The sequence below is a fragment of the Pteropus medius genome, unplaced genomic scaffold (genome assembly GCF_902729225.1).
Source record: "Pteropus medius unplaced genomic scaffold, Ma_sr-lr_union100, whole genome shotgun sequence".
NCBI lineage: Eukaryota > Metazoa > Chordata > Mammalia > Chiroptera > Pteropodidae > Pteropus > Pteropus medius.
This window is the reverse complement of record NW_024347790.1, coordinates 6,068,350-6,077,791: the sequence shown is the minus strand read 5'-3', so window position 1 is coordinate 6,077,791 and position 9,442 is coordinate 6,068,350. Positions and strand designations below refer to the sequence as shown.

The 9,442-nt window shown below is 39.5% G+C and overlaps 1 long non-coding RNA gene across 1 annotated transcript; it reads right to left on the bottom strand.

The window, feature by feature from the left end:
- Positions 1-1,814: 1,814 nt before the first annotated feature.
- LOC120614709 (uncharacterized) lies at positions 1,815-8,316 on the bottom strand. The gene is made up of 2 exons (XR_005656053.1): positions 7,838-8,316; positions 1,815-2,932 (listed from the first exon to the last, which is right to left on the bottom strand). It is a non-coding gene; the product is annotated as an uncharacterized LOC120614709 (long non-coding RNA).
- Positions 8,317-9,442: the final 1,126 nt, after the last annotated feature.

The window sequence follows — 9,442 nt, the reverse complement described above, 5'->3', positions numbered from 1 at the left end:
ACTTAATAAATGAGCTAGTGCACATGAAGGTCTTAGCGGAAGGTCTGATACGTGGGGAACAAGCAGTCAACATTCACTGCTGTGATTATGTGCAACCTTCTCTGAACTCTTCCCCACTCTGGACTCGCTGTAACTCATCTGTGTATCTGTCCCCACTGGAATGAGAGCTCTGTGCCCATAGAATCTAGCACAGAGCATGCAGCTTAGTAGGCAGGCAATCGATGTTGAGTTGATGAATGCATGAATGAGCATGCACTTGAGGAAGCTGGTTTGCTTTTTTACAGCAGGTTGAATATACTTCTACTAACACTAAATCCATTTATTTTGTTGTGCAATGAGTTGATTACTTGACTGTCTCAAGCACAATCTGGTAAGCTCCTGAAGGATGAAGCATCATGCTTTGCGTGTAGCACATCCTCCGTGAGCGCTCCTTGCTGTGCTAGTGGATGTCCGTGATCGGCAAAGACTTGCTTGGTGCTGGCCATTTCTCACACTTGAATTGATTCCCTCTCCCACATCTTTGATTCCTCCCACAGTGACGGCTCAGGGATGCCTAGTTGCATACAGAGGTTTAGAGTTTAATTGGCAATTTATGGTTCTGCATCAGGTGAATAAATGCTATGAGAGGGTTGGTGTTTCTTCAATAAAAGCAGTTGTTCTGCCTGTCTCTGCCCAAATGCCACTATGGAAATAGCATAACCCAGCTACCTGTGAAGTCCCATCTCGTGCTGAGGGAATAGAGTTTACTAGAGGCCGGGGTGGGCTTCCTGTCCCTACTTCGTCCAAAGCACCAGGTCTGTGTTGGAGAAGATTCAGAGGAAAAAACTCAGATCCTGAATGTTCAGGAAACTATGGGGAGTCCCAAAGGCTGGAACATTTTTTACAGGGATGGAAGAATGTGGTGGGCCTAGCATGTAGAGGCCTTTTCGGAGGTTTCAAGTGAGGAGGTGTTGAATATTCCATATAAACTGCCTAGCTTAGTTAAGTGTTCTAGTAAAATACTTACCCATTTTAGTTTTAAAAACGATGCAGAGATCCTTGCAGTGCTGGGCTATAAAATATAACAGTTAGCAAATACTCCTTACAAATAAATTTTAAAAACACATATAAAAATTCAGTAAAATTTCATAAAATTTCAGAATTCTTTCATTTCTTGGGGACTAAGAGAAAAATTGTAAGAAGGTCCGCATTGAAAAAAAAACTAACATATGATCAATAAGTATTTGTATTGTATTCAAACATTAATAATAATAACTGGTTATTGCAAATAATTGAATAACACAACAGTTCAAATATTCTTTATTCCAGGCAGCTTGACTAAGAGGTATATTTACCAGCTCCCTAAACATTATATTTTGGGCTTTCAAGATAATAAACTTGTCTATGAATCTTTTTCTTCGGGACTCTGTTAAGAGAGTCCTATAACTTCAACTCAAACTGTAAATATTCATTTTAGAGTTTTCATAGTAACCACTGTCTTTCCTGTGAGGCCAGTCTCACAAAATAATTTCTCCAAGATGGGTTTAAAATAAGGAAATGCAGTAGCAAGTGCACTAACAACAAAAGACTCATATAAAGAGTGGAAAGAAAGATCGTGCTGGTGGTTTAAAAATAAATCCCAAAAGATTAAATTCAGGATTTAATTATAAGTTCTGAAGCCCAGGAACTGCACATCACAAAAGCTGATCGGAAGTAGCTTTCTTAGAAGCACTAACATATGCACAATAAATTTAAGTGGGGATGATGAAGACAGGTGCTTTACTCTAAATAAATAAAGACGATGACACATTAATGAAAACGTTCCAACAAATGCATTCTCTTAAAATTATTTCATTAGCCAACAAACGCGATTTCATCAGATAGCAAGCATGATATATTTGTCATTAAATGTTTGTCATAAATATTGCAGTTTGACAATGCTTACTCCACAAAACTCGAGTAAAATGTTAAAGTCCCTTGAATTCAATTAGCGATAATCCCAACAGATAATTCGTGTTCACTAAGTTGATCTAATGCCAAGCATCTTTTCTCAGATATGCTCTTCTACCAATTTCCTAGTTGGAGTTCAGCATTTATTTCTTTTATAATAAGTGCAGTTTCTTTAAGGAATCTTCATTTTTCTTCATTCTCCCCAACTCTTCTCGACCATGTCCAGTCTGTCGATGAGCTCATTCAGGCATTCCTCATTTCTGCCACAGCGTTTTTGATTTCTGGCATTTCCTCTCGATTCTTTCTTAGCATTTTCATCTCTCTGCTTACATTATTCATATGTTCTTGCACGTTGTCCACTTTTCCCATTCGAATATCTCAGTTGTTTCAAATTCCTGGCCTGATAGTCGCAATATCTCTGCCATGTCTGAGTTTTGGTTCTGATTCTTTCTCTCTCTTCACACTGTGTTTTTTCTTTCAGTAAACCTTGCAATTTTGTTGTTGTCGTTGTTGTTGACGGCAGCTGGACATTTTGTGCTGGACAAAAAGATCTGAGGTCAACAGGTCTTTAGTGTGAAGTTTTATGTTTATCTGGTTAGGAATTAGGCTCTGTTTACTGTCTGCTAAAGCTGTAGGTGTCCTAAGCTAAAATTTCTCCTAACATCCTTGTTTTTGTCTCCTGTTGTCTTTGGGTTTCCCTAGAGACTTCTTCTTAAATAAAGACTGAGCCATGGAGTTCTTTCTATTGTTTTCTGCCTGGTACTGATTCCAGTGGCAGTTTGTGCTCTTGGCTTTCTGCTTTATTAAGTTGTGATTCTCTGTATTTGTTTGTCTCTCTAATCTTGGGAGTGGTGGTTTGTCCTGTGACTTCGATTCTCTGATGGATAGAAGTAGAGTTGTTGATTTTTAGTTTACCCTTTTTCTTGTGAGGACAGGATAAGCTCCTTCCATGATGGACTGGAAATTAGAAATCTAGAAAGACTTCTTTTCAATTTGTAAGAGTCTGGGGAAAAAAATGGAAAAGATTACTTTTCAATAAATTTCTACACTGTGAGCTCAGCATTATCATTAGCTCATCTGTCTGGGGCAGTCTTAAATCTTAGATCCTGAGGGATGAAATCTTGACAAAACTTAAAATGGAAAGAGACCTCAAGTGTCTTATGAATCAATCTGCTTCCATCTATTCTTTTTTTTTTTTTTAAATATGAACATGTCAGAACCCAGGATGATATGATTTTCTGAATTTGTTCTGTGCTGGAGTAGCATCGGTTACGCATGCTTACCCCTGGGGAGCTGGAGATTATGCCTTGCAGAATAAATGTTCTCTTCCAATAGATTTATCCTATAATGTTGAGATGAAAATGACTATCTACGATTTACCAGCTGAATTTGTGCCTGGCATGCTTTATGTAAAATATGTCATTTACTCTACATAATTCACCTTAGAAGGTGAGTGTTGTCACTCTTTGTTTAGAGATGAGAGAAGTAAGGGTCAGAGAGCTGAACTGGCTCCCTCGTGGTCCCATTGCTAGTCAGCAACTAAGCCAGGATTCGAACTCACTAGGCTATAATTCTCCCTCCAGGAGTAAGCATTTGAAGGGCAGAATGTTTTCAACATTTACCCATCAATTCTCTGTTCATTCAACAAGTGCTCATTAGTCATCCATACAGGCCAACCTCTACTCTAGACACTACAAATCTTTGTCTCATGGGACTCACATTCTAGGAAAGGCGGACAGATATTAAAACCACTTGTTGACATTTATATATTAATAGATAATATTACGATGGAGAAAGAAAATGCGGAGAAAGGGGCAAGAGACTGCAAATTTAAACACGGGTTCCTGAAAAGGTGACATTTGAATGAAGAGTGAGGGAAGCTAAGGAGTGATTCCTGAATCTGGCTAAGGGACGAGCATTAGGAAGAGGACAGACAAGGGCAAAGACCCATGGAGGGAGCTCATCGGAGGGTTTGAGCATGAGCCAGGAGACCACAGGCCTTGTGCGGTTGGATCTCTGGAACGATAAGGCATCTTGCCTTGTGGATTTTAATATGGGATTCACATAGAGAATTAGGACTAGTAGATGAGACAGTTCTTGCTCTTACAGAGGTAAGCCTCTGCAGAAAGGTGCTGGAGCTTTCAATGAACAGGTTTTAAAAGCACGGAGATTCCTCAGTTTTCCCATTCCAGTGTCCGAAGTGGGAAAAGAGACAAGAACGTAGGATGTGGTGGTATGGATGGAGGTGGAGCATAATGGCATAGTAGGAAGATCGCTAGTATAAGAGTCACCATACTTGAGTTCTACCCCTGGCTTGGGGTTCAGTTGGTCATATGGCGACTCATGTCTTAGTCACGGTTACTTTATCTGTGAAACAGCTTTTTGGATTTTTTTTTTTCCTCAGCAACTATCATGCTTCCTTTTCTCCCTACTGCATCCTTTTTCCCATCCTCCTTATATCGGCTCCACAGTAATAGCGTCATAGATCAAAATGTATGGCGTAGTTATTATGCCTCGAGTACCACTCTAAGAGCAACGTTCATATTAAGTCAATGCTCAGGTACACAGTAGGAGGTATGTACTGTTATAATCATCTGTACTTTACAGATGAGGAAACAGCCACCTGAAGATTGTAGGTTTGCCCATCTAGGTGTTAAGAGGGAGCAGGGTTCAGGGGATGAGGGCGTGTGGATTCTGTGCACTGGACTTCCTGGTCCTGGGTGGGAATCTGTTCCTGTGGGCCCCTCCCACAGCTTCCCTGCTCTGGATCGAAAGCAGCTATTTGATAGAAATATTATGTAAGCCACACATATAATCTTAAATTTTCTAGTAGCTACATAAAAAAAAAAATTACAGGTGAAATTAATTTTATTAATATATTTAACATAATATATCCAAGATGTTATCATCATTAAGCCAGACTAGCCACATTTCAAGTGCTCAGTGGCCATGAGTAGCTGGTGGCTACCATATTAAACAGCACAAGTCTAAAGAATGTGCAGCTCAATTATCAAATTATCATCATCCTTGGGATAGTTTATCGATAGTAGTTTCAACTTGGAAAAATACACTTTGCTATCCATTAAAAAAATAAAGAGTATACAACACATGGGACAAGCAAGTGTATCAGCAACAAACGGCCATGGTTTATGTTTTATGTATGTTTATGTTTGTTTACATAGTAACAAAAGCTAAGGCACACAAAGAATTTAGTACATGCTAGGCAATGTGCTAAGTGCTTTATTTGTCTTAACTCGTGAAGAAAACTCATGACAATCCCGTGATCAAGGTACTGTATTGATGACAAGTAAACTGAAGAATTGAGGAGTTATATAAATTGTCCATGAATACGTGGCCAGGGACTCAAACATAGTAACTCAAATGCAGACAGTCTGGCTACAGTGCCTATGTTTCAACCACTTGGCTGTTCTCCCTATGTAATAATAATTGGAGTTCAAGTTTTTAACTGTGTCCATTTTAAGTTGCCAGCAGACTGAATGCACAACTTGCTGGAGTGAAGAAGGATAAATTCATTTTCACTTGAAGTTGAAATTGCTGACTGTGTTTCTATCTGGATTTATTTTAATCTTCCATTGATCCATGGATTTAAATCTGGGGATAGAATTTTGGATCAGCAGGGCACAGTGACGAATGCCAGAGTTAGGACTGACATATATTTCAGCCACACCAATAAGAAGCCAAAATGCCCTTTGGGGGTAATTAGTGCCCTCACCTCTTTGTGTGTTCTCTGTAAGTCTGCTCAGACTACTTCCAGGAGATAATTAGGGGCTGCTGAAAGCAGCATTAACTCTGCCAGGCCACAGGGGTATTGTAAATGACTGCTTCTCAGACAGACTCATCAGCTTCAGCAGCTTCTAACACCTCAAGTCTAATCCCCAGAAGGGTTGAACATTGGATTATTACATTCTCTTTGGAGGTTTTGAATCTCTTTTTACAGAGACCGATGACATTTCTATATCTTAAAGGCAGCTTTGGAGGCATAAAGAATTAATGCCACACATTTGGAAAAGCCTGATCGAAAGATGAGGACATAGTTTAAGGCCTGGGAAAGAGCATTCATGGAGACTTTTTTGATTCATGACTATTTTTATTAACTGTACAGCCAACTTTACTCTCTATCTTTTTTAAAACAAATTGTCAAATACTCCTTGTTGGGGCTGGAATATAGCAGTTGTTTATAAAACCCTATTAAGTGCCACACATTTTTCATGTGTTATTTCTAATCCTACAATAACTATGGTATAATAATTGTGGTAAGAAACACATAGTGAAGGCTAAGAATGTACCAGGTATGATTCTGTGAGATGTATATATACCCATTGGCTTCTCCAACAACCTGTGAAGTAGGTACTGTTATGGTTCTCTTCCTATAGGTTGGGCAAAGTCAAGGACAGAGAGATGTGAGTGATGTCCCAATGTCACGTGGTTGGGAAGTTGTCAGTCACGCTTCAAAGGCAGGCATCTGCTCCAGGATTCATACTCTTAATCACCACCTTATATGGCTTTGATCTGAATTGTAATGATAACTATTTCTACATTTTAGATCCAAACGTTGAGGCTCAAAGTGATGAGGTAATTTGCCCCAGGTCATCTTGCCAGCAAGTTCTGACAGGGGAGTTTGAAGCAACTTCTGTCTCACTCCCAGGCCCATATACTTTCCGCTGAGCTCCAAGTGAAGACACAGTCTCTCTTATTAGGAGAAGAGCTTGGAAGTCACAATCCCAGCCATGTTTGGCTGTGAGAACTTTCTTTTTTCCATTTAAGAAAAATAGGTATTGCTCATAAGTGGTACTATTGAAAATGGTGACTTCCAGTTTGTCGCGTTTCTCCTACTTGTTGGATGAGTGGGGGCAAAAACCCTGATGTGAAGAAAAATTTTCTACTTACTATGGTTGTTGCACTGCACCTAAATCGTGGAATAGCTCATGAGAAAATAAATGTTCTGCTTCATCACGGCCTTTCATGATTTTCAACTTAATTAGCAACGTGATCACATGACAAAAGTTCCATGCCTTTTGAAATTTGTGTTAGACAAAAGCACTTCTCAAACGAGGCCGATTTTAGATCTATGAATACAAACAATACCGTAAAATAACAGAATAAAAACATTTCTGGTGGCCAGAGTATTTCTAAAGTTCTATTTCCCAGGACTATATTTTATAAATTTGTTTAAATCACTTGTACTATGCTGAAAACAAAACAAAACAAAAACTGTCAGTTTAATGTCTCCTAAGGAATTTCTGGACTACACTGACCTAATCCCAACTACAATATTCTTTTTCTATTACTAAGACTACCTTGATCTTGAGAAATAAAAAATATACAGAAGCTGAAAGAGTAATTAATGAATGCTCACATAACCATTTCCCAGAATGACAAATATTAGCATTTCATTTATATTTAAAGAACTTTTTAAATTGTTTTTACTACGCCAGATAAGCTCGAACTTGCATTTGTCCCCCATGCCCAGATCCACTTCCTGCTTATCTCTAGGGACAATGCCACACAATATGGGAAAACCACATCGAAAGTATATATCAACTTATACAGCTATTGCATTTTTATTTGAAACTCACATAAATGGTTTTGTACTTTACATATCATTCTTCACCATTTTTTCACTGAACATGGTTTTGGAGATCTATCCATATCAAAGCATAAAAATCAAGCTCATTCTGTTTAATGCCCTTACAGGGTTCCATCGTATCAATTCCTCTTATAAATGGTTACTGAATTTGTTTCTAATAATTGATTATCGAATTTGTTTCTAGTAGTCACTAATAAAGTGACTATGCATATCTTTGCAAGTATCTGTATTCATTTGCTAAGGCTACCAGAACAAAATATAGTAACTAAATGGCTTAATAATAGGAATTTATTTTCTCACAGTTCTAGAGGCTGGAAGTTCAAGATCAAAGTGTTGGCAGTTTGATTTCTTCTAAAGTCTTTCTCCTTGGCTTTCAGATGGCTGCCTTCTCTCTTTGTTCTCATGTGGACTTTTCTCTGTGCACATGTGTGGGGAGCCGCGGGTCTTCGGGCCGCGGAGGCTTGGTTGCAGGACTGGGTGTTTTGCCTGCCTCCGACATTGCGGAGCCCTACTTCCCTTAACTTTCATCACTTCCTCCCCCTAAGCACACACCCCTTAGGCTGTCAATAACCCTCACCCCATCCCCTTAGATCCAATGGGCGTGTGGCACCGCCTACTCGGACCAGCCAAGAGCCAATGCACTTGTCTTCCGCCAGCTAGCCCCGCCTCCCTTTGTTAGCCCTGTATAAATATCCCCGCTGAAAAATAAAGTTTGAGGCTTGATCAGAATATTGTCTTGCCTCCGTCTCTTTGTGTCTCCTGTCTCGCCTTCATCCTCCATAGGTTCCTCCTCGTCCCGCGTTGTTTTGTCCCGCTGGCCAGGACACACATGCATCCCTGGTGTCTCTTCTTTTTCTTATAAGAACACCAGTCATATTGGATCAGGGTCCACCCATCTGACATTATTTAACCTTAATTATCTCTTTAAAAACCTAATCTCTAAATACATCGTGAGGTGTACTGAGGTTGGGACTTCAACATATGGGTTTTGGGAGGGACACAATTCAGTAGCAATCATGATACTATTGGATGCAGCCTAGACTAGGGGTTCAGAATAAGGGTGCTGGAGTCAGCCTCCCTGGGTTAGATCCCGACCCACCATATGTGAGCCATGTGACTTTAGCAAGCTACTCAACCTTGCAGCAACTCATCTGTGATGAAACCCATCAGTCTTTCGGGTTGTCGTGTCTGTTAAAAGAGCTACAGGTGAAGCTCCGCAACTTTGCCCCACTCAACATTAGCTCCTGTTAGGGCTACTTGTGGATATTACGAAGAGTTTATTTAGAAATATACCTTGTCATAAAATTTCCAAGGCACAGGAGACACATTTTCAATTTTTCTAGTTACTGCGAAATTACTCTCCATAGTGCATACACCAATGACCAGCCAACTGCAAGAGTTCCTTTTTCCTCATTTCCTGGCCAAGAATTGATTTTTCCACACTTGGACTTTTCTATCCATCTTATCATTGTCATTGTTGAGTAGGTTCTTTGATAGACATCTGTTTCAGGTGGTCTATGGACCATAAATTTACAGGTGGTTCTGTTTACTTCTCACATCCACTGCTTTAGTCTAGTTCAAAGCAAAGAAATACACAGGAAAAACAAAAACTCTCCTTCATGAGAGTTGGACGAAAGCAGGAAGTCAGTCATGTGACTGCGATTATTTGTCTTTGACTTCCGGTTTCCTTTCTGTGCTTTTAGAGATTTTTACTTCTACTTCAGGAAGTCGAGAGTGTCTTTCAACTGGACACTGCAAAGTTTAAGAAAGTGAAGTACTTTTTCACCAGTGCTGATTTTCCTTTGGCCAAAGCATTAGCTCTCAAATTTCATTTTGCCGAAGAGTCAGTTCTACAGTTTGTTAGTAACACTGATTCTTGGATTTCACAGTCACAAGTTCTTAATT